Raw genomic sequence first — 26,354 nt, forward strand, 5'->3', positions numbered from 1 at the left:
CGGCCGTTTATGGCCCGAAAAACGGACGAAAATAGCACATGTGAACATACCCTTATACCCTACAGAGTGCTACTTCATTAATCCAGTCTCTGAAGCGGGCGTCTCAAACTCGGCCGGGTAAATGGGCCGCACATAAAAAAAATGTGGTTGACGGGTCGGATTACTTTTAAATTTGATACAATACAAAATTATTGTTAATCAATTAGTTATTTGAACTACTATAACACTATTACTATAATAACAATACTACATTACTATAATAATAGCGCTAGGTTGAAACTTAACGGAAATTTGCGAGTTTACTCCACCCAGTTTTCCAGTTTAAGTGTTGCTAAATGCAGTCTGGCTGCTCAGTTGGCAGCGTTTGGCAGACACAAGAATATCAAGACTGGGCAGCCCCCTTTTAGATAATGCCACAGTGCCCTCTGTAGATAATGCCACATTGCCCTCTGTAGTTAATGCCACAGTGCCCTCTGTAGATACTGCCACACACTCACCCATAGATAATGCCACAGTGCCCTCTGTAGATAATGCCACACCCCCCCCTAGATAATGCCACAGTGTCCTCTTTAGATAATGCCACAGTGCCCTCTGTAGATAATGCCAGCCCCACTAGATAATGCCACATTGCTCTCTGTAGATAATGCCACCCCCACTAGATAGTGCCACATTGCCCTCTGTAGATAATGCCAGTGCCCTCTGTAGATAATGCCACAGTGCCCTCTGTAGATAATGATGCAGTGCCCTCTGTAGATAGTGCCACACACACACACCCACACACACACACACACCCTATAGAAAGTGCCACACACACCCCTGTATATAGCTCCTTTGAGGCTCGTTCTAGGAATGGAATACCCAGCCAGAGCGTTGCCTACGCTTAGGCCGGGGATTCCTCTGCTAGACCCCAGAGCCGGAGCCCCAGAGCCGAGCATTAGTATAAGCTCTGCTCCGGACTCTGGGTAAGCCCCTGACATCACTCTCCATATATGGCAAGCCCAGAGCTGGAACACAGAGCAGAGCCGCTTCTAGCACTCTGACAGGGACTCCAGCTCTGCTCCTGATATCACTGTCCATATATGGACAGTGATGTCAGGACTCCCTTAGAGCAGGAGCCCCAGAGCAGAGCGCTAGTATAAGCTCTGCTCTGGGACATCATGAAGGACCATCGGAGCACTCCTCCTTCTGCCTGCTCTCTCCTCTCCCAAGGGAGCTACAGTGCCTCGCGGGCCGCAGATGACAGCCTCAGGGGCCACATGCGGCCAGCGTGTTTGAGACCCCCTACTCTAAAGCATGTAATATCCTAATGAAATCCTTCTGTCAGATAAACTGTATCTGAGGACCCTTGCTTCTCCTTTTCAGTATATGTTACTCTCTGCACCCCCAGGAGAGCACTCTCACAGTAATCCCGTTAATGCTCTAAGTTATTTTCTTTGCTGGTGACTTGCAGAGTTCTATTTCACTAATCCCATGTACTGTATACTTCAATATACTATTTTATACATTTCCGATGAAGTGCTTCTCTATAGATTGCCCTGTGATCATTGGTATCAACGAAAAATAGAAGTGGCCTGAAGGGGACAGAAATGTATCCCAAGAATTGTGTTTGGTACAGTGCTAGGGCCTCCAAATCCTTATTATCAAGCAAATGTATTCATCCAGGACTTTCCTAACTTTGGTGTCCACATAATATGCACTAGTTGAATTCATAAGCCAATATCCACAGCATGGACAACAATGTCTAGGCAAACCTGGAATAATACATATTATATTCCATAAAGTGCATGTGTTATGTCATTCATTATAAGTGATATAATTTCACATACCAAAAGTACTTTTGGTAATAGGGTTGTCCCAACTGGACAACCCAGTCTCAAAACGAAGCCCCTTGCAAGACAAGCTGATCCCCTTAGTCTGGCTTTTTTTTTAACCCTTAGTAGTTTGGGATTGTTCAGATTACATAATTTGGCAATCAATTTCAAGAGGTTCCAGAGAACTATGTGAAAAATTCAGTAAATTGTACACATTACATAAGTTGTGTACGTGTCAGACTAAATGGGGTAATTGCACCCCCTGGGGCTGGTCTAGGTTACAGGTAGCTACTCCGTGGTTTGCATGTGTTGGAAAAAGATATTAGAGGCAACTGGTAATGGACCACTGAGAACTATATTTCCAGAATCCACTGCGAACAGTACAGTGGAGGGGGTGGGTTCCAATTTTAGCTGCATTGTGGAAACTCCAGGGTACTTGCTTGGTCTTTGCTTCCAGTGAGTGTTCACATCATTATGCCTTTGTGCAACACACTTGAAGCCACTGTTCTGTCATAGGGTAGGGAAGGCTGTGGGTCAATGAACTTGCGGTTCTGGTGACACTTACAAACTATGCAACCCCTGAATAGGGTGGATATGCTGTAACGTGGCACACCACCGGCAGCAACTTCAGTAACCTTCAGGGAAAATATATTCCTGAGTATTATTCCATTAACCTTATAAATAATGACTGTTGGATAATAACTTTAAATGCTTCACAATTAAATCTATTTAAATCAGTGTTATTGCTCTTAATAAAGTATTATTCCATTGACTGCCCCACACTTCTTGAGTACTTTTCCTTTCTGTAAAAAGTTCCTTGTTTTTCAGTTATGATCCTTCATTGCTTTTATGTAATCCCTGAGGCGGAAAACGACCTTTTTTTCTCACAAGATAAGGTATGCGGGAGGTCAGCAAATAAATATTAAGTTTATTATTAAAAGCCTGGTACGAATAACACTGCCTTATTCTTGGGCAGTGCCCTGCTTAAAAACATGATGTTATTTGGAGTTGGGCTCCATAGCAGAATTAGACTTTGTCAGCAAACATTACGCTCTTTTGGGATTGTGACCTCCGAAATGTGTTCTGTAACTTTCTGTGAAAACACAAAACATGAAAATGTTACATTTACACTCAAAGAACAAAGGTGTACAAACATAGATTAAAGGAATAACTGGATAAGCCAATGTGTAACCGTTACTGAATCACACGTAACTGCACCATATAGGCAACACGTATATGAACATAGGTTTATATATCTATCATGCTTTATATCCGGGGGAAATTTTCTGCATTTAACCCATATAAAACTTAGATAGAGACAATTATACAATTCCAAGAGACCAATTATCTTAATGGGGTTGGTCATGGCTTACATCTTTGCAGCCCCTTTGTTCCTTAGTAGTATTTAACCCCTTAACGACATGTCATGTACTGGTACGCGGCAGCCGTTAAGGGGAAGTATAGAGCGGGCTCACGGGCTGAGCTCGCTCCAAACACAGCGGGTGACGGCTGTGTTATGTAGCCGACATCTCACTGCAGTGGGCGGAATCAAAGATCACTTTGATTCTGCCTGTTTAACACCTTAAATGCCGCGGTCAATCGCGACCGCGGCATTTAAATTGTTAGAATCAAGATTGTCAACTGTCAGAATCACGATATACTGCAATGCATTAGTATTGCAGTATATCACGCAAGCGATCTAACAATCGCTGCTTCAAATCCGCTAGGGGGGACTAATAAAAAAAGTAAAAAAACAGTTAAATAGAGATTTTTATAATGTTCCAAAAAAAATAATATTAAAAGTTCAAAAAACCCCCCTTTTCTCATTTTTTCCCTAAAGCAATGTTAAAAAAAATAAAAGTTAACATAACTGGTATCGCCGCATCCGTAAAAGTCTGAACGTATAAATTTGGTATCGCCGTAATCATATCAACCTGCAGAATAAGGTGAATATGTCGTTTTTACCGCTTGATGGACGTTGTAAAAACAAAGCCCCTCAAAATATGGTGTAATCGCTGTCTTTTGCCCATTTCACCCCACAAATATAATTTTTTTTCAGATGCCCAGTACATTATGCGGTACAATAAATGGTGCCATAAAAAACTAGAACTTGTCCCGCACAAAACAAGCCCTCATATGGCTATGTCGACGAAGAAATAGAAAAGTTATGGCTTTTGGAAGACGGGGAGGAAAAAACGGAAATTAAAACCATAAATTGGCCTGGTCTTTCAGGGGGCATAATGAGCTCTAGGATGTCTACTGGGATGTATGAGGAGCAACATAAGTGTCTGTGGAGGCGTGCAGGGGTTTCAGATGATATGTATATGAGGAGTTGTGTGAAATAATGGCATACACCAAAGACATGGGACCCCAAAGGAAAGATTAAACTGCCAGCCATTTTGGTTCTGGGTTTCGCCAACCAAGTCAGTAGAGCCTGGTGTAAATTTCCCCCTCGCCCCCATTCCTTGACCCTTGGACCAAAGATCCCACCTCTTTGTTTGCTAACAATGTAGTTCCCCAGGAGAAAGGAGGTTCTCACCACCCAATAGCAAAGTGGAAGGGAACAACCAGGGCTGGTCCCGTTCTCGCTAAACACCTCATAGCAAATGCATGGGCTGCTTCTATGGTATGTACACCCTTGGTGTGAACAGTATGCGTGTCTTTGGAGGTATATATGGGTGGGATTTGCATATGTTAAAGGACAAAATATGCACAAATTTCAAAGGGTACATGTTTGATGGAATATGTGAGGGGGGGGGGGGTTATGTTGTACATGGGTATATCTGTTAAGAATAGATAAGACAGAAAGTGGGGATATTTAAATGCAGACTAACTTTCAACAAACTTTGCATAAATCAATAATACTAGAGAATATAAGAATCTTTGTAATATATCTTATTAGACAAAAAATGCCTTTTTCTCCACTTATTAAGCTCCCCACCCTTACCTCGCTTACTCTGAATTTACTGATTTTTCCATCTCTTTAAGCGTAGAAGGACCATCACTGGGAGATCATATTACAGCTGCACATAGAAGTCTATGGAGAGGGGGAGGGAGCAGGAGAAGCGTGAAAGAGAGGCAGAGAGACACAGACACACACGCTGCTGCTTCTGCAGCTTCCTAGCAAGTGTTATATCTCACACGAGTGCTGTATTCATAGCGTCACAGCTCATTACTGCTGTATAATGTCCTCCCTGTTGCTGCTGCTTCTAAATATTAGTGATAGATAGAGATAGAAGAGCAGGATTCTCCTCTTCTATGTGTGCAGGGTATAAAATACTTAATAGCAGTTAGGCTCTGACCACTAGCTTGGAGATCATAGAAAATTAAAGATAGCGCCTGCAGAGGGGAAAACTGCAAAAAAAAATGCCATATACAAGTCATATAATAGTCAGGTATTGTGTTATACCTCATTTACAGACCTATGACAGCTAATTCTCAAAAGTCACCTGAAAAGTTAGGTACACTTTAAGTCTTTGGGGATGTGTCACTGGCGGTATGTAGAGGAGTGAAAGGGGATGTTTATAATGGTAAGGTGTGTGTCTGTGTGCATGTGTGTGCATGTGTGTGTGTGTGTGTGTGTGTGTGTGTGTGTGTGTGTGTGTGTGTGTGTGTGTGTGTGTGTGTGTGTGTGTGTGTGTGTGTGTGTGTGTAGAAATGAATAGATCAGTATTTTGATCCGCAATTACGGTTTGTATTTGAGGATCAAAATTATGGTCGTGTGCATGGGGCCTTAGCTGTTTGATCTCGAGGAAGGACAAGCAAAATCCGCTGGGCAATTGTATCCAAATTTTTCTTTCAGGTAAAACTAGTTCTGCCTGAACCCATAAGTCCTCTGTTCTAAATTATAACTTGCAATACCATTAGTGATTATATAAATGTCCAAATTACACTGGTTGCAGGCTTCTGTTCCGGAGCTCGCGGAGATACTGACTACTCTCAAAACATTATTGGGGTATGATAAATTGGAATTAGAACGACATAAAGAAAAATCCACAGAGCGTTTTTTCAAAACTTGGCGTACATTTATTGAAAAGCATTATTCTATGGCTGAGATTGGGGTATTAATGAGTACATTTCAATATACATCGTGGTATAATTTGCAGAGTGTTCAGGGCACTCTCGGCATGTTACAGAGCAGTTAGGAGATTGATCACCGAGATGGATGGGTTCAGGGTGTGTGGGGGGGGGGGGGGTGTTGTAAATTGTATTGCAATTGTTCATTTACATGTGTTTTACTGATTACAAGTAAAAAACAAAATTACTTTTGAGCTGGAATACACAGTTGTATGATATGTCTTGTACTGAATGTGTTGTACACATTATTTACATGTATGTGTTCTGGTTCTGAATAAAAATTATATTAAAAAAAAAAATAATCCTAATTAAATTCTTCCATTGTTTTTTTTGCCTTTGCTATCTCTTGGGGTTGGGAATTCCAAAGTTTGACTACTCTTCCTGCTAAAAAACTTTTCTCCACATGTAAAATATGTTCATGTAGATAGTCATACTAAAGCATCCCTTTTCCAAGCTGCACAAGTCCAATATTTCCAGCCTTTTGTTATAATAAAGACCCACATCATATTTATTAACCTAATTACCCACCTCTTCAGCTCTCCTATGTCCTTCTTATAGCAGGGACCTCAACAACTATACCACGTATTTAAGGCCTTACAAGGGATTTTTGGAAGTAATGACTGTTAGTATTTGGGGTAAAAATTTATATATTGATAGAAATGGTGCGTGTATTTGTATTTTCTGACATATCAGAACACTTTTGCCAGGGGCGTAGCTAGGGGGGGGGGGGCAGGCGGGGCATGTGCCCCAGGCGCAACTTAGAGGGGGCGCCAGCGCCACCTCCTCCTGCACTATAATTGTACCTGTGTCTATAGGACACAGGTACAATTAGCAGCAATGAATGACCGGGCACGTTACGTGCCCGGCTATTCAGCGCTTTTGCACCAGTGAAGCTACTGGTACCCTTTGTACCAGTGAAGCTTCCGTCGATGAAAGGCGCTGATTGACAGGGAAAGTCATCCTGCCCAGCCAATCAGCGCCTTTCATAAATGCTTCGTTCAACCCCCAGGAGACCTGCGCAGAAGAGAGCAGGTCTAAATTGCTGCCGGACGGCGTGGGAGCGGGAATAAGGTGAGTTTAAATCGTTTTTTTTTTTTAATTGTAATAAAAAAGTGTGTGGCTGTATCTACAGGGGGGACTTTATCTACAAGGGGGACAGGGGGACTTTATCCACGGGGGGGGGGGACTTTGTCTACACGGGGGGGGCCTTTATCTGCAAGGGGGACTTTATCTACGGGGGGACATTATCTACGGGGGGGCCTTTATCTACAAGGGGGACTTTATCTACGGGGGGTGTCTCTTCAGAGGGGGCTATATACTATATACTGGGGTGGGCTATCTATGAAGCACCATATACAGGGGTCGGCTATAGCTAAAGGGGGGCTATATACAGGGGTCGGCGATCCATAGAGCACTATATACAGGGGTGGGCTATATCTACAGGGGGGCTATATAGTATATACCCCCCCCTGTAGATACAGCTGACCCCTGTATATAGTATCCCACAAATAGCTCCCCCTAGAGTGCTCCACAGAAAGCCCACCCCTGTATATAGCCCCCCTGTACATATAGTCCACCCTTGTATATAGTGCTCCACAGATAGCCCACCCGTGTATATAGCCCTCCTGTAGATATAGCCCACCCCTGTATATAGTATCCCACAAATAGCTCCCCCTATATTGCTCCACAGAAAGCCCACCCCTATATATAGTATATACAGGGGTGGGCTATCTGTGGAGCACTATATACAGGGTGGGCTATCTGTGGAGCACTATATATAGGGATGGACTATCTAGTGGAGCACTATATACAGGGGTGGACTATATGTACAGGGGGCTATATACAGGGGTGGGCTATCTGCGAAACACTATATACAGGGGTGGACTATATGTGGAGCACTATATACAGGGGTGGGCTATATCTACAGTGGGCTATATACAGGGGTGGGCTATCTGTGGAGCACTATATACAAGGGTGGGCTATATCTACAGGGGGGCTATATACAGGGGTGGGCTATCTGTGGAGCACTATATACAGGGGTGGGCTATATCTACAGGGGGGCTATATACAGGGGTGGCCTATCTGTGGAGCACTATATACAGGGGTGGGCTATATCTACAGGGGGCTATCTGTAGCACTATAGGGGGAGTTATTTGTGGGACACTATATACAGGGGTGGGCTATATGGGGGCGCTATCTACATGGGGCTCTATGGGGGCACTATCTACAGGGGGCTCTATGGCAGACACTATCTACAGGGGGCACAGTGTGTGTGTGTGTGTGTGTGGGACACGATGTATGGTGCTATTATAATTAGAGGTGCAGTGTATGGCGCTATTATATTTAGGGGCGTAGTGTGTGGTATAATGAGAACTTTATCTTTATTTATAGGTGTAGAAATGTTGGAAGAGTGAGAAGCTGAAGACATCTGAGCAGCAAACTTCAGAAATGGGCTGTGACCGTGAGAAGTCATCATAGAGGTCTGGACCAAATTGAGAAAAATAACTAGAATCTGAGACGTCACCGGTGAGTCACTTAATGTAAATGTTTATTCTGCCTCTAATCAGTAATGCAGTCACTGTATGATCTGCAGCGATATGATGGGTGGTATGATTATGATAGGATTTATTTTTTGTGAAACAGCAACTCCCAGCATATCCTTACAATTGTTCGGGCCATGCTGGGAGCTGTAGTTTTACGCTGTACATACCTATACAGCAGGGGTTGCACTAAATTGAGCTGTATTTGTGCTGGTGCTGTATATATGTAATGAGCTTGGTTCTGGGGCTGTATTTATGTGCTGAGCACTATTCTGGTGTTGTGTATAGAACTATATTGCTTGTAAAATGTACAAATGTTTTTATGCTCGCGTTACATAAAAAGAAATGTGGAAAAGAAATGACACGTCGATTGGTAGAGAAAACAAACACGGCGAGGGGGAAGGAAATGTTGGGAAAGAGGTTGTGGGGGGGCTCGCCAATCTGAATCTTTTCCCCGGGTGCTGGAGAACCTAGCTACGCCTCTGCTTTTGCATCAAAACAAGATTGATACATGAGCCCTAATGTTGTCAAAAGTAGCAACTCTTAAAGAAAAAAGTTGTAAAAGTCTTATCAAAATGACTGAACATACCACTATTGATTGCAAACATCTCATTTACACATTGCTGCAGGCATTTGGGGACACCCCTGCAGCTCAGCACTTCAAACAAATACAATTCTCAGCATGACTTTATTAGAGCCGTGGATTATCACAGCTGGATAACACATTCTGTAGATGGATACTCTGATGTTGACTGCAGTACCAGCCACATGGAGCAATCTCTCTACCATTAGTACAGTGATTCCCACTAACCGTTCTCAGGATGCATGTGTCACGCTTTTGTAATGGGTAATGGAACATTTTATATCATTATTCTTGATAATGTGGATTTTATTTCACAGTGATGGCTATCCAAAGTAAAAGATTCCGCTGGTTTGGTTACAAAAATACTAATCTTCATTTAACAGTTTTTTTTGTGCTCTGTGATAATTCAGATATACTGTTGGACAAGTGACAGCTCCATTGTTTAATAGATAGTGACAGCATATCTCGGATAAACGGAAAACCTCTTAGCAATGATTTAAAGTGGAACAGTGAGAGAGCAAGAGAGCTATGAGCACCTTTGTCCAAGGCATCAGCTCTTCTCACTGAGCTATCAGAAATGCTGGACAGCATTGTGCTGAATCTATTGTGCAGGTTCTCTTGATTCCTGCCTCTTGAGATTCCTTGCCTTGATTGCTTGCACCTTGCACTTCCTCCTTACCAGATTATTGAGCTTTCCTGTCGGTAGTCTCTGCTGCCTCTCTGCAAACTGTTGCTGCTTATCTGTATACCGAACATGGATTGTTTTTTGATCACGTCTCTGCCTCACGCTACAAACTGTTGTAGTTTATCTGTGTACCAAACCTGGACTGTTACTTGACTACTATTGCCATTGTTACCCTCCTACCTGCTTGTTTTAACCACTTGAGCACAGAATTTGCTACAGACCGTGACACTGTGCCTACATCCCAACCTGGACTACAGACCTTCCAAGTGTACAGATTTTAGCGGTAAAATATTGAAGTGCATTGGTCTTCTCATTCAGAATACTCTGGTATGATTTTTCTAAATCAGCCAAAGAGCTTCATGTGTCAGGTAGTCTGTCGATGTTGACTCAGGGGACATATTTGTCAAAGGCACTAAAGGGGGCATCTGTAGTAGGGGCACTAGAGTGGGCACCTTGTGTCACAGGCATAAAAGAGTATAACGGACGCAAAGGTGCTAAATTAAGCACCTGTAGCACTACAGGGGGTAACAATGACAGAGGAACCATAGGTGGTACCTGTGGGACAGAGGAGTAAACCTATGTTCTATTTTTATATGTTGAAGGGCATGGCTTGTCTTCTCACATATATGTATGACATGTCAGAGGACAGGAAACATTTACTCAGAGGTGCACACACCCTTTGACTACAGTTGTAAATGTTATTAATAATCTTTGGTGTTTTGCTATATTATTATTTGTAGAACATTTGTGCGGGTGCTACATCAACTACCTACAGGTTAGAATATAAAGCGTTAGAGTATCACTCGGGGCAGGAGACCTAGTCATGTGTTTCATGCAAGAACTAATAATATTTCATGATTGCTATAAAATCTATTTTTATGAGTGACACGGGCACGGCCGACTAGTTGTATGAGTTGTCCTTGCCTTGTAATGGGCCACTTACATGCTCTGTGGAGTCAGCAAGACGCTGGTTGGAGAAGTGTGCCGTTTCCATGGAGACAGATGATCTGCAAATTGTGATAAAAATAGAAAGTCTATATTTGAGCAAAGCCTGTTGCTATGATGTGGCCAGTGGTTTATATGCACCACACAATATATTCTATGAGTCATTACCTGTTTTATGTCTTTTGGGCAGGTTTGGCAGCAAAAGTTGGATTCCTCTGGAGAGAGTGAACCTCAGGATGCGAAAATCATCTATCAAGATATGAGAGTTTTAGTCAAAATTACAGTTACGAAGATCTATGTATATGTATTCGAGCTCATAGGTGTCATAAGAAAAAGCTGGAAAATGTCATTCAGATGAAAACGTGACTGTATTGTAGAGCAGGTGTTTACGCTGGTAAGAATACCTGATATACAGCAAGACTGCCCTCTGCTGGTCATGTCAGAGTACAATTCTGTTCTTATTTTATGCTGTAGTATAACATTGTGGGCAGATTTCTAAAACGTGTTCATTTTCCAGCAGCTTTACACCTGCAACAACAGGTTAATGTGCATTAAAGAGGTTGTCCTACATTAACTATCATATGCATTGTATAAGTAATAAAAAATGAGCAATGTTTTCCATTTACATGCTGTTAAAAAAACAATCCAGCGAAGAGTTATGACATTTAAACAGTATGGTGCCACCTGGTGGTCAAATTGTATAGCAATGTGACCATCCACTTAATGAGCTGAGTGCTGGTGGACACGCATGCTTTATCACCCTCCCCACAGCCAGGTCTCCGCATAGTGAACCTGTGTTTACTGCAGAGCAGCCATTAGAAATAGTTTCTGCTTGTCAGGGAAGGAGCAGAACCTCTGCAGAAGCATAGCAGTATAGCATGGCAGTATAGCTGAGGATATTCCTTCTCAGCTTGTTAGGACTGTAAAGCTAGGCATCCTGACAGCCCACTAAGCCCACTCTGAACACTGCACACGCCCAATCAGCGCTTATTGTTTTATTTCATTATATTTTCATTGCTTTCTAAGTGAGTGCAGACTGTGGATGTCACAGAATATATACCGTCACTACTCTGCATCCCATGTTACCTATCTGCAGGGAAAGTAAGAAGGGATTATATTGTCAGCTGCCAGAGGGGGGAGGAAACTGATTCTGTTTAGAGCCCACTCCCAGCAGAACAGATTAGCAGCAGCACCAAGGGGACACAGAGTAGCAAAAAAACAGATGAGAAAGGTATTTTTTCATAATAGAATTTAAAGTTTGAAATGAAATTAATGAATGGAATTACCCCCTTTAATTCAGCAGAAGTGCTGTATACTGCCATACACACAACAAGAATATAACCTGACCGTATCTTGGAGTAGAAAATGTTGCACAAGTCGAGGGCATAAGTGCTAGAGAGACAGATCATGTGGCTGTTATGGGGCTCTTGGAGAGAAGAGGCCTAAAGCTATACCCAAAACGGTAGCAGTGTCTTTGTCAAGAGCCTGCTACCATTTTGGGTTGAAACGTTGCTGCTCCCTGTATAGATAAATTTTTTGCCACAATAAAGAACCCTTTTGAGTAAGGATTCTGTCGCTACTATTTTCTTTTGGATTCAATGGTTGGGATTGAGGATCACCCCACTTCAGCGTACGCGCATTAGATGGATCGTTTGGTCTGGTGCTTTCTCAACTTCTTTCACGTTGTATGTCATTGTGTTTAGTCTTATGTTTGCTCTGCAAGTTATATTTTTTCCTAATTTTTTTATTTTTTAATATTTAATTATACTGTAGAATTAATTGTGAGAATATTTGTCTTTTTCACCCTCCCCACAGCTTCAAGCAATGTACTGTATATGTACTAATGCAGGATGTGTTTATTATGACACCTTAGGCCAATTTCACGAGCAGTATTTTAGTCAGTATTTTGCATCAGTATTTATAAATGAGTAAGTCCAAAACTCAAAAAAGGTGCAAATATTTCCATTACAGTTTTTCTCTGTGTATGTTCAACTCCAGGTTTTGGCTTATAACTACTAATACATAATACTGTCCAAAATACTTCCGTGTGAAAGAGACCTTAAAAGGATTTTCCTAGTCCTAAAAATATCCCCATTAGGCTCTAAATTGGTAAAATGCGATACAGTAATATGCTTACTGTTTGAAACCCCCTCCTTGTTTACATCCTTAGTGCAATGACGTGGCATCCACAGCACTTGACTGCAGCAGCGGGGCATCAAATGTATGTGAGCTCTAAATTTATTATTGACTTTTGGCACAAAAGATTGGCATGAATGTACAACAGCTATGAAATGGTGTAGGTGTATCTTGTATGCCATGAGTCACACGAAACAGACTGTGCAGCTCGTGCATTTTTATAATCTTGAAACAATATGTGCCAAATCAAACACCTTGATTTTCCTTTATAAAGTGTCATTTTTGCTCTTTCTGATGCTGTCTTAAAGGGGTCTGTCCGGCTATAGACTCTTTTGAACTTATAGTACTGCAGATGCACCACAAGAATATTGCATTACCTGCTGCGCTGTTTTGTCTGGCAAAAATGCTGGAATCTGTGACGGAGGCTCCAATGCAGATGTGAACAGAGCCTTATCTGGGATATCTGGTTGGGTTTATGTCACCCTCTTTACACTGCTTGTGTGTATGTAGTAAAGGTTCTGATCTGCAGACTACAGTCAGTGCAGTTACTGGTGATACAGGGACACATTGAAGAAATTACCCTTCAAGCTGGGCATCAGTAAGAAAAATGTCCTAATATATTAGCCCAGTTACATCTCAACAGGAATTACCCCATAAGCACATGTTCACTAAATACTATACAAAATGAAATCTTTCACCTTACCCGAAGTGTAAGCCAAAGCTTGATGATGATGTTGTCCTTTGCACGTAGCAATGCTTCATCATTTAACAGATACATTCCATACGTGACCAACAATAATGCAGCATCGCATATGTATAAAAATATATTAAACAAGAAAGACATCTAGGAGCGGAATCCCTGACCAGAGCATCGGCAACGCTCTGGCCGGGGATTCGACTCCAGGGGGAGCCACTGACGTCACTGTCCATATATGGCTGTCACTGTCAAATGTTTCCCCGGGCTCAGCGATTAAAGTAGCGCTGTGCCCGGCGAGTCATCTGTATTAATGCTGAAGCAGGGAGCTGACAATTCACTGCTTCAGCATTGGGTTTAACTGTATCTGTGTCCTGAGGGCCCAGATACAGTTGACACCAGGAGTCGGGGACATACAACCGGCCGCCTGGGACAGCAGGACACTGCCCGAAATCTGGGACTGAATCCGGGAAGTTTGTAATGTATGTGTATATATATATACACACTACCGTTCAAAAGTTTGGGGTCACCCAGACAATTTTGAGTTTTCCATGAAAACTCACACTTATATTTATCAAATGAGTTGCAAAATGACTAGAAAATATAGTCAAGACATTGACAAGGTTAGAAATAATGATTTTTATTTCAAATAATAATTTTCTCCTTCAAACTTTGCTTTCGTCAAAGAATGCTCCATTTGTAGCAATTACAGCATTGCAGACCTTTGGCATTCTAGCTGTTAATTTGCTGAGGTAATCAGGAGAAATTTCACCCCATGCTTCCAGAAACCCCTCCCACAAGTAGGATTGGCTTGATGGGCACTTCTTGCGTACCATACGGTCAAGCTGCTCCCACAACAGCTCTATGGGGTTGAGATCTGGTGACTGCGCTGGCCACTCCATTACAGATAGAATACCAGCTGACGGCTTCTTCCCTAAATAGTTCTTGCATAATTTGGAGGTGTGCTTTGGGCCATTGTCCTGTTGTAGGATGAAATTGGCTCCAATCAAGCGCTGTCCACAGGGTATGGCATGGCGTTGCAAAATGGAGTGATAGCCTTCTTTATTCAAAATCCCTTTTACCTTGTACAAATCTCCCACTTGACCAGCACCAAAGCAACACCAGACCATCACATTACCTCCACCATGCTTGACAGTTGGCGTCAGGCACTCTTCCAGCATCTTTTCAGTTGTTCTGCGTCTCACAAATGTTCTTCTGTGTGATCCAAACACCTTAAACTTCGATTCGTCTGTCCATAACACTTTTTTCCAATCTTCCTCTGTCCAATGTCTGTGTGCTTTTGCCCATATTAATCTTTTCCTTTTATTAGCCAGTTTCAGATATGGCTTTTTCTTTGCCACTCTGCCCTGAAGGCCAGCATCCCGGAGTCGCCTCTTCACTGTAGACGTTGACACTGGCGTTTTGCGGGTACTATTTAATGAAGCTGCCAGTTGAGGACCTGTGAGGCGTCTATTTCTCAAACTAGAGACTCTAATGTACTCATCTTGTTGATCAGTTGTGCAGCGGGGCCTCCCACTTCTCTTTCTACTCTGGTTAGAACCTGTGTGTGCTGTCCTCTGAAGGGAGTAGTACACACCGTGGTAGGAAATCTTCAGTTTCTTGGCAATTTCTCGCATGGAATAGCCCTCATTTCTAAGAACAAGAATAGACTGGCGAGTTTCACATGAAAGCTGTCTTTTTCTAGCCATTTTGAGAGTTTAATCGAACCCACAAATGTAATGCTATTAGCAAATAAATGAACAGAAGAGAAATCGAAATCAAATCAATATTTGGAGTGACCACCCTTTGCTTTCAAAACAGCATCAATTCTGCTAAGTACACTTGCACACCGTTATTTAAGGAACTCGGCAGGGAGGTTGTTCCAAACATCTTAGAGAACTAACCACAGATCTTCTCTGGATGTCGCTTCCTCAAATCCTTCTGTCTCTTCATGTAATCCCAGACAGATTCGATGATGTTGAGATCAGGGATCTGTGGGGTTCAGATCATCACTTCCAGCGCTCCTTGTTCTTCTTTACACTGAAGATAGTTCTTCATGACATTGGTTGTATGATTGGGGCCGTTGTCCTGCTGCAGAAGAAATTTGGAGCCAATCAGACGCCTCCCTGATGGTATTGCATGATGAATCTGCCTGTATTTCTCAGCATTGAGGACACCATTAATCCTGACCAAATCCCAAACTCTATTTGCTGAAATGCAGCCCCAGACTTGCAAGGAACCTCCACCATGCTTCACTGCTGCCTGCAGACACTCATTATTGTACCGCTCTGCAGCCTTTCAGAAAACAAACTGCCTTCTGTTACAGCCAAATATTTCACATTTGTTAGCGAGCATGTGTGGTTTGAGCTTTCGTGCAATAAGTCAAGAAAAGTTTACATTGTAATGATATCAGATCCAGCTTAGCAAGATGTCCATCACATGGGGAATAAAGCATGGGGGAAAAGATGGAAAAACAATATAAACCATGTTTTATACCACTCTTCCACATTGGATCCAATCCCAGGCCCGATAATTTTTTTTTTTTAAAACATCTCCTTTCCCTAATTAATGACTGCACATTACCAATCATATCATTGTTTTCATTTATATAGAAATATAGGAGAGTTATCGGAGTACTTTTCTCTGCACTCGTTTTTCATACTTAGGCGCTGTTTTGTGAATCATTGTACACCTCGTGAAGCAAGAACGTCGCAAACCCTCTCCTGGTCATTGGATTGTTAATTGCACAGAAGAAATAGTTTGAGCTCCGGATAAAGTAGGTAAGTATATTCTATGCTCTCTTCTGTTATAAGAGAAACAAAGTAACACAGCAATAAGTACACTTATGTCACTTCTGAGATTCTGTAAAATCTACAAGTGGCTTTAAAGGGCCGATTCATATACGGAGGGTAAGATTTATAAAATGGCAGAACTTGTCCAGCCCCCATCTACCAATTTATATTGCACTATAAATCCCGTCTGCGGGTTTCTAAAGAAAAAAAATTGTCCTCAAAACTATTGTATATATATATATACAAGTAACATTGAATTTAGTGGATGCTGTATAAATGCATGCTGCAATCTCCCCCTAGTGGTGGCTGCAAGCAAATGCTATGATTGTGTAACGAAGCACGGGAAGCAATTCAATATCAAGTCCCTTCTCACCATGGGCCCCATAGCGAAATATGTAGGTATTGGTATTGTAAAGGTAGTAGTTGCACCCAGGGCCTCTGCCACATGACAAAACACCAACATTATAAATAGGCCCAGAAGCCCTCTGCATACAGAAGTCGTGTGGTCTCTCTCTTTGGGTACTACGCCACTTCTTCCACAATTTGAACTATAGAATCTTAGCCACTCACCGCCTTGCTGGGAATAAATTGTAGCTTTCTTTTTTCGGAATCTTAGGAACATTAGAATCCTCTATGACTTCTGGGAATGTATCTTGATATCCTTTGAACCTCTGGAAATGTGTCATATGCACAATGATTTTACTAAATTGTGCAATTATACAATGTGAAAGTGCTAGATGTAGGAAGATTTTACTTACAGTGAATAATACACAATATGATAAACTGAGAGGTTCACCTTTGCATAAAAATCAAGATTCAAATAACTACAAAACAGCCTACTAAAACATATTATAAATGGTATAGAGTAGAACTAGAGTTGACTAAATAAATCCGCCCGGTTATTAGCCAGCCATTGGAATAAATTACTAGAATCAATTGAATGTCTTTGTGATAAATTTTTAACCAATACTAGAGAGCAAATCATTTAGCTCATTTAAGAACATAGTTGTAGCGTCCATGGCCGCGGACCGTCGGGATTACTCACCCCCCGGCGGCCGCAGCCATGGATCTGTGAGCGCTGGCTCGCATCTCCTTCCCAGGAGACGCCAGCGCTCACTTCTGCTCCGGTCCGCTGTGTCCCGTAGGGTGCGCGCCCAGGCCCGTGCCCAGCCTTAAAGGGCCAGCACGCGCACATGGTAATCATCTACATCAATTAGCCCATGATTACCTGAGCATTGTTAGTATTCCCATGTCAGTCTTGCAAATGCTCCCTTAGTGTTATCCTGTTCCCATTGTTTCCCGTGCCCTGCTACCTGTATCCTGTATCCCGTGCTGTGTCCTTGTTCTTGAGCCTGTTCGTGTTGGAGTCGTGTCCTACTGCACCTGCTGTCATCTGCCATGTCCCGTGTCATCTACCACATCCAGTTATCCGCCACGTCTGGTGCAACCTGCTGCACCCACCTCCATCCATGCTAAAGCCTCGGCCACTGTGCGGGACAGAAGAAATGCAGTATGGAAAACAGATAACACATTGTAGTGATATTGCAATAAATAGTTTCCAAATTAGAATTTCAGCTTCACTACATTTGTGTAACTTGAACCAATAGTCCCTGGGAAAAAAGGACTAATAGGAGGTTTGCAAATGAATGAACGTCACCATACTGAGTTAACAGATACTTTTTAGTCCAGCAACCTACTCTGTTACCTGTTACAATAGTTAATATATATTTACTATTGTGGGCTAACACTCTTTTTGGTGGGATCACCGAACGAACTAACGTTTATGGGGCTTCCTGAAGACAGATGTTTCCCCAAAATATAAGCCACTGCCAGAGGCAACTTATTCCTCTTTCTTCAATAAACATGCATGCTCTGCTGAAAACATACATGGTTGGCCCAGTATAAGGTACATGGTCTGTCTATTGTGGTTGTAGACAGTGGTGGTATTTACTACCACGCAAACCACATAATTGTGTGGGGCCCCAGAGGTCAGGGGGCTCCGGTTTCGCCCCCCCCCCCCCTGGCAGCGCCACCACTTTTAACTGCATCTGCAGATAAAATTGACGACAGTAGTGTCACTAGCACCGGGAATCCGGGATATAAGCCCTGGATCTTTGGCCTTGTGTCCCAGGCGACTGCAACAATCAATTGAATCTGCGTCCTGAGAATTACAATGATGAAGCAGGGAGCTGTCAGCTCCCTGCTACACCATTCACTAGGCTACAGGCCACATTAGGCCTGCAGCCTATGAGACACCCAGGATCCCTGCACAGGCTGGCGTGATGATGTCACCGCATCACTTCGCCCTACGCAAGGATCCTGTCTTGGCATCTCATAGGCTGCAGGGCTAACGTGGCTAAGGAGGTTTGCTGTGCAGCACCATTCACTGTGCAGCTACGTTCATTGTGGGAACATGGCTAGGTGAGAATAAGTTTTATTAATTGTTTATTAACTATCACTCAAAAATGGCACTATCTACAGGGGGCACTGTGTATGTCACTATTTACAATAGTCACTGTGTGTGCGTGTCACTATCTACATGGGGCACTGTGTGTTCAATTATACACGGGAGGCACTGTGTGTTGCAATATCTACAGGGGGCACTGTTTGTGACACTATTTACAATAGTCACTGTGTGTGTCACTTTTTACTGTGGGCACCATGAGTGACACTCTTTACAGGGGGCACTGTATGGCATTCTCTACTAGGGGCATGGTGTGTGGCACTCTCAGCAGGGGGGCACTTTGTAGCACTCTCTACAAGGAGGCACTGTGTGTGGCACTTTCTACAGGGGGCACTGTGTGTGACAATCTCTAAAGAGGGCCCTGTATGAGGCACTCTCTACACACCGATGGGTGTAGATATGTGCATTAACGGTTTAGCTACCGGTTTAGCTCCGCTGGATGAGGCCTGGTGAGAAGAGCCAGGTCTGCATCGCTGGAGGAGAGTGTGGCGCAGGAATGGGGACAGGTAAGTGTGGCACTATCTACAGTGAGCGGTGTGGTGCGTGCAATTTACCGTGGGCTGTCTACAGGGGAGTGTGTGCCACTTTCAAAATGGAGTGTGGCACTATCTACAGGGGTATGTGTCTTTCTACAGGGGAATGTGTGGCACTATCTACGGGGGGTGTGGCACTATCTACAGAAAGAAGTGTGGCACTATCTACAGGGGGATGCGTGGAACTATCTACAGGGGGCCCTGCGACACTATCTGCAAGGGATACTGTGGCGCTATCTACAGGGGTGTGTGTCACTATTTACAGTGCGGGTAGTGTGGCATTATCTACACTGGGCAGTGTGGCACAATTCCACAAAAATTCATTGTGTAGTTCAGGACTAATAAACAAATTGTTGTTACTTTTCCCATTGTCAGGAGGATGTGTCCCTACACAGTGTGATACTGTCAGTTACAGTCAGTATGTAGGGACGCAGACCTTTGACAATGGGAATAGTAACACTCATTTGTCAATGCTCATGCAGAAAGGTGGGATTGAGTATAAAACACGGCGCGGCAGGGTGGCGGTGGAGAAAGGGGCCCAAATTTGGGGGACAGCCGAGGGCCTATTGTCTACTTAATTTGCCACTGGATGTGAGGACTGCTGGCTAGTGGATACTTCTGATGCTACTTATCCCGGCAGTGAGCAAACAATCTTGGGTTTCCACTACAGCCACAGACTAAGAAGAGAAAAACACTTCTTAAGACTTCTTGTCTCTGGAAACTTGAAACAGAGCATTTTCGATAATGAGAGAAGATTTTATCATTTCAATGTTATTTCACTCTAAGAATTGGGAGGATAGTGTAGGCTTTAGACGCACAGATCAATATGAAATTATAAGTAAGGCTTTGTTCATATCTGTGTTGGGGTCCCGTTCTAACGTTCCGTCTGAGCTTTCCGTCAGAACGGGACCCTGAGCAGACACAAACTAACACGAATGGAAACCAGAGGTTTCCGTTTCCATCACCATTGATTTCAATGGTGACGGATCCGGTGCCCATGGTTTTCGTTTGTCTCTGTTGTGCACCGGATCTGTCGTTTTGCCGGAAGCAATAGCGTATCCATTGTTCGGCGGTGGTTTGATAAATTGTTCCACGCAAACAGACTTTAGAACCGCCATAATTTTTTGCTGGTTATTTTTTGCTGTGTTAAACAGCGCCATCTAGTGACAATTTATACATTCTGTACTAGAAAAGGAAAATTACCTGAAAACAGCTCTGTGGAGTACTGCTTTATTGTGTTGCATCACTGAAGAATGACAATCCACATATTTGTTTATGCAGTTTATATGGATTTCACATACTTGTTACAGTATTTGCGCAATAATGACATATTTTATATATATATATCCACTGCATGTTACATTTCAATTCTTAAATATTTGTTACAACACTACCAAACGTCCTTTTTTTTCATCTTTGATTTGGTTTCCTATCAAATACTATCATATACATTTGATATCATAAATCTCTCTGGGTTATTTTCTTACTGTTACTTTGAAACTGCTTGCTCAACATCTCAAAGGCCAACTTTGGGTTCCACAAGGGCAGCTCAAAGGACGTCTTATTGTAATCTGCAAAGAAGAAATGATTTATGGATTTGAATGATCCGATACAGTTATTAGTGACATATGAAACTAGAGGTTCTTCTGTTCTTGCTATTTGCCATCTGCGTCGGAACTCTGTTCATGGGTTTCGTCTGATCTTTCCGTCAGGGGAACCCATGAACAGAATCCAAACTGAAACAAACAGAAACCATAGGTTTCCGTTTGCATCACCATTGATTTCAATGGTGATGGATCCGGTGCAAATGGTTTCCGTTTATCCCCGTTGTGTAAGGGTTCCGTCGTTTTAACGGAATGAATTGCGCAGTCGACTACGATATTGATTCCGTCAAAACGATGGGACCCTTAAACAATGGTGACAAACAAAAACCATTTACACCGGATCCTTCACCATGAAATCAATGGTGATGCAAACGGAAACCTATGGTTTTCGTTTGTTTCAGTTTGGAGTCTGTTCATGGCTTCCCCTGACGGAATGCCCCGACGGAACCATGAACTGAGTCCCAACGGAGATGTGAACGAAGTCTAACACTGTTGTAGTGGTCAATATATTATCCTAGATGAAGAATTAGATACAGTTTTGGAAAGATATTCTCTTCCTGCCAACAGACAATCATATTGTTAAAAACGAATGCTTGTCTAAGGAAGCGTCATAATTAGGCTTTCCCTCACCCGGGGCAATGACTTAACTTGCTGTCTTGGCCCTGTATCTCAGAACCATGGCAAAGGCCCCTACTGGAACTCAGCATCCAAGGCACATGACCAGCCAGCCCCCCACGTTTGGTCTGAGGGGCATTCTATTAATTTTGCTGAACAACCATGAACAATAGCAAGATCACGCTGTGTCGTCACTCACTTCCTGCCCCAGGTCCTGCATCGTGTCGGACGAGCGAGGACACATCGGCACCAGAGGCTACAGTTGATTCTGCAGCAGCATCGGCGTTTGCAGGTAAGTCGATGTAGCTACTTACCTGCAAACGCGATGCTGCTGCAGAATCAACTGTAGCCTCTGGTGCCGATGTGGCCGACACGATGCAGGACCTGTGAGTGACGACACAGCGTGATCTCTCGAGAACACGCTGTGTGTCTGCACTGCCAGAAGCTGGGTGTTCTAAAGAGAAGTGGATGATACTTCTCGTCAGAACGCCCAGCTAGTAAAAGTAGTAAAAACGCCCCGATGTACGCACATAATACACGCCCACTTGGACTTTTACTGTAAACACGCCCACTTGGACTTTTGCAAGCCTCATTTGCATAAATACAAAAATGGTCATAACTTGGCCAAAAATGCTCGTTTTTTAAAAATAAAAACGTTACCTTAATCTACATTGTAGCGCCGATCTGCTGCAATAGCAGATAGGGGTTGCAAAATCTGGTAACAGAGCCTCTTTAAGTGTAGGGAAGGGAGGAGGGTTTAGGCTAATGGTAATTGTGATGCGACCTCTTTTGGCTGTTTTCCCTCCCTTCCTTTGTAACACACGGGTGGTGGAGTTGTTTCGTGGGTATTTTGTTCATTGTGTGCAATTTGTCTGTATATGGTTGTTTTAAGTCACAGCTGGTGGTAGTAGAAGGGTATTTACCTACACGTCCTTGGAATAGGCAGGCATACGGGAGAGAGAGAGAGAGAGAGAGAGAGAGGGAGAGAGAGAGAGAGAGAGAGAGAGAGAGAGAGAAAGAAATGTATTATTTGCATAATAGTTTTGGTGTTGCTTTATTAATCGGGAACTCCAGGGGTGTAACCAATGAGTGCCCCGCGATCAGACCCACCCCCACTGATCAGACTTCCGTAGAACATTCCCCCTCCAGATTAGACATATACTTATACTGTATATATTTAAAAAAGGCTTTATGCACTGCACCGCTCCTCCATCTTCTCTCGTCCGCAGGGGACCTGTCCTGAATTTCCTCAGGCTGCCACATCAGGCCCTGTCCGTGTCGCGGCACATACAACATCCTGACACCAGAGTCGTAGCTAGGTTCTCCAGCACCCGGGGCAAAGATTCAGTTTGGCGCCCTCCCTAACCTCTTTCCCGACATCTCCTTCCCCTTCGCCGTGTTTGTTTTCTTTACCAATCGACGTGTCATTTCTTTTCCACATTTCTTTTTATGTAGCGCAAGCATAAAAACATTTGTACATTTTACAAGCAATATAGTTCTATACACAACACCAGAACCAAGCTCAGTACATAAATGCAGCCCCAGAACAAAGCTCAGTACATAAATACAGCCCCAGAACCAAGCTCATTACATATATACAGCACCAGCACAAATACAGCTCAATTTAGTGCAACCCCTGCTGTATAGGTGTGTACGGTGTAAAACTACAGCTCCCAGCATGGCCCGAACAATGGTAAGGATATGCTGGGAGTTGCTGTTTCACAAAAAATAAATCCTATCATAATCATACCGCCCATCATCACGCTGCAGATCATAGTGACTACATTACTGATTAGAGACAGAATAAACATTTACATTAAGTGACTCACCGGTGACGTCTCAGATTCTAGTTCTTTTTCTCCATTTGGTCCAGACCTCTATGATGACTTCTCCCGGTCACAGACCATTTCTGCACTTTGCCGCTCAGATGTCTTCAGCTTCTCACTTTTCCAACATTTCTACACCTATAAATAAAGATAAAGTTCTCATTATACCACACACTATGCCCCTAAATATAATAGCGCCATACACTGCACCGCTAATTATAATAGCACCATACACTGTGTCCCACACACACACCGTGCCCCCTGTAGATAGTGTCTGCCATAGAGCCCCCTGTAGATAGTGCCCCCATAGAGCCCATCCCTGTATATAGTGTCCCAAAAATAACTCCCCCTATACTGCTCTACAGATAGCCCCCTGTAGATATAGCCCACCCCTGTATATAGTGCTCCACAGATAGCCCACCCCTGTATATAGCCCCCCTATAGATATAACCCACCCCTGTATATAGTGCTCCACAGATAGCCCACCCCTGTATATAGTGCTCCACAGATAGCCCACCCCTGTATATAGCCCCCCTGTAGATATAGCCCAGCCCTGTATATAGTGCTCCACATATAGTCCACCCCTGTATATAGTGTTTCACAGATAGCACACCCGTGTATATAGCCCCCCTGTACATATAGTCCACCCCTGTATATAGTACTCCACTAGATAGTCCACCCCTGTATATAGTGCTCCACAGATAGCCCACCCCTGTATATACTATATATAGGGGTGGGCTATCTGTGGAGCACTATATACAGGGGTGGACTATATGTACAGGGGGGCTATATACAGGGGTGGGCTTTCTGTGGAGCACTATAGGGGAAGCTATTTGTGGGATACTATATACAGGGGTGGGCTATATCTACAGGGGGACTATATACAGGGGTGGTCTATATCTACAGGGGGGCTATATACAGGGGTGGGCGATCCATGGAGCACTATATACAGGGGTGGGCTATATCTACAGGGGGGCTAAATACTATATAGCCCCCCTGTAGATATAGCAAACCCCTGTATATAGTGCTCCATAGATCGCCAACCCCTGTATATAGCCCCCCTGTAGCTATAGCCCACCCCTGTATATGGTGCTCCATAGATAGCCCACCCCAGTATATAGCCCCCCCTGTAGAGACACCCCCCATAGATAAAGCCCCCCGCGTGTAGATAAAGCCCCCCGCGTGTTAATAAAGCCCCCCTGTAGATAAAGTCCCCCTTGTAGATAAAGGCCCCCCGTAGATAAAGTCCCCCTTGTAGATAAAGTCCTGTAGATACAGCCACACACTTTTTTATTACAATTAAAAAAAAATAATAATAATTCAAACTCACCTTAATCCCGTTCCCACGCCGGCCGGCAGCCATGGAGACCTGTTCTCTTCTATGCAGGTCTCCTGGGGGTTGAACGAAGCGTCTATGAAAGGCGCTGATTGGCTGGGCAGGATGACTTTCCCTGTCAATCAGCGCCTTTCATCGACGGAAGCTTCACTGGTACAAAAGGTACCAGTAGCTTCACTGGTGCAAAAGCGCTGAATAGCCGGGCACGGAACGTGCCCGGTCATTCATTGCTTCTAATAGTACCTGTGTCCTTTAGACACAGGTACAATTATAGTGCAGGAGGAGGTGGCGCTGGTGCCCCCCTCTAAGTTGCGCCCGGGGCACATGCCCCGCCTGCCCCCCCTAGCTACGCCCCTGCTGACACTGATGTGGCTGCCTGAGGGGATCCAGGGCGTAACTCCTGCAATCATTACGCCACTGGGAGACTCCTAAAGTGCTTAGATCTGAGCCGGTTTTATAGAAAATTAGGCCGTGGACTACAAGCAAACAAAATTTCAACCCACATAATACCGGCATACTGTTATACAATGCCAACATAATACTGACATATACAGCCCACATACCACCATATGTTACCCAAATAATATGCAGTATCCAAACATTACTTTCTTAAAAAGCCCACATAATACTGCCATATGGTTCCCACATAATGCTACAATTCAATTGCCAAATAATGCCACCATACAATGCTAAATACAGGGGGGTCTAATTTGCTCCCAGGGTTTCCTTATTCGGGGTCCTCCTAGGAAATGGGCCCATGAGCAAATGCCCAGTTTGCCATCCCCTAAAACTCGCCCTGTCTGAGATGTAAATCCAGAAACGACTAGGAAATCTGATTTGTATAATCCTGGTTCATATTGACCGGAATAGGAGCTGTATACATGTAGTAGACTGCTGAGATGTTAGGAAGTATATGGAGCAAAGAAAGATTGATACTTCATAGTGAAGAACCTGAGGCTTATTAGCTATAGTGACATAAACATTTACTCTGCTGCTGGATTTCCTGTGGCTTTTAGTGGAATATTTTCTTCATCAGTGAAAAGTATCATGGGATCTGTGTTCAGCATCCATTATCACTAATGTGTATTTCAAATTTGCCTTTTGAATAATATTATATACTAGTATATATATATATATATATATATATATATGTGTGCGCTAAGAATCCTGCCTATTGTAAGTAGATTTAGCAGTAATGCATATTTATTTATATTTAGCGGCTTGGGTGATATTGGTGTCCGCAGTGTGCTGTCGCCATTTGTGCTGTATAAATTTGCAGTCACAGGCCTTCTTGCACCTGTATACATACAAAACACGTTTTGTTTCATTTTGTTAGAATGTGCTGTTCAAACTTTTGTGTTGTTTATGTGATTCATATATGTGGGGTTAGTGACTGCCTCCATTTTTGATCTTGCACTCCTCCCATTCTGCCCTGGGTGATTTTAATTAGTTTAATGCTGGTTCCTATCATCCCCAAATATATGTGGGTTTAGTCCCAGTTCTGGGTGTATGCGCAGAGTAGGTCCCCACGTCATAGAGGTCACCTTGTTGTGGCAGGTGGGCTCACACAATTTGATCAAAATGTGCGCTAAGAACCTCCCTATTGTAAGTAGATTTAGCAGTAATGCATATTTATTTATCTAGTGGCTTAGGTGACATTAGTGTTCCCAGTGTGCTGTCACCATTTTCTTGTGTGCTATATAAATATATATA

The 26,354-nt window shown here is 43.2% G+C and overlaps 1 long non-coding RNA gene across 1 annotated transcript; it reads right to left on the reverse strand.

Annotated features, from left to right (window-relative positions):
• Nucleotides 1-1,583: 1,583 nt before the first annotated feature.
• LOC142657119 (uncharacterized) lies at nucleotides 1,584-11,017 on the reverse strand. The gene is made up of 3 exons (XR_012849814.1): nucleotides 10,810-11,017; nucleotides 10,640-10,703; nucleotides 1,584-2,904 (listed from the first exon to the last, which is right to left on the reverse strand). It is a non-coding gene; the product is annotated as an uncharacterized LOC142657119 (long non-coding RNA).
• Between the last annotated feature and the right edge of the window lie 15,337 nt (nucleotides 11,018-26,354).

The sequence above is a fragment of the Rhinoderma darwinii genome, chromosome 7 (assembly GCF_050947455.1).
Source record: "Rhinoderma darwinii isolate aRhiDar2 chromosome 7, aRhiDar2.hap1, whole genome shotgun sequence".
Taxonomy (NCBI): domain Eukaryota; kingdom Metazoa; phylum Chordata; class Amphibia; order Anura; family Rhinodermatidae; genus Rhinoderma; species Rhinoderma darwinii.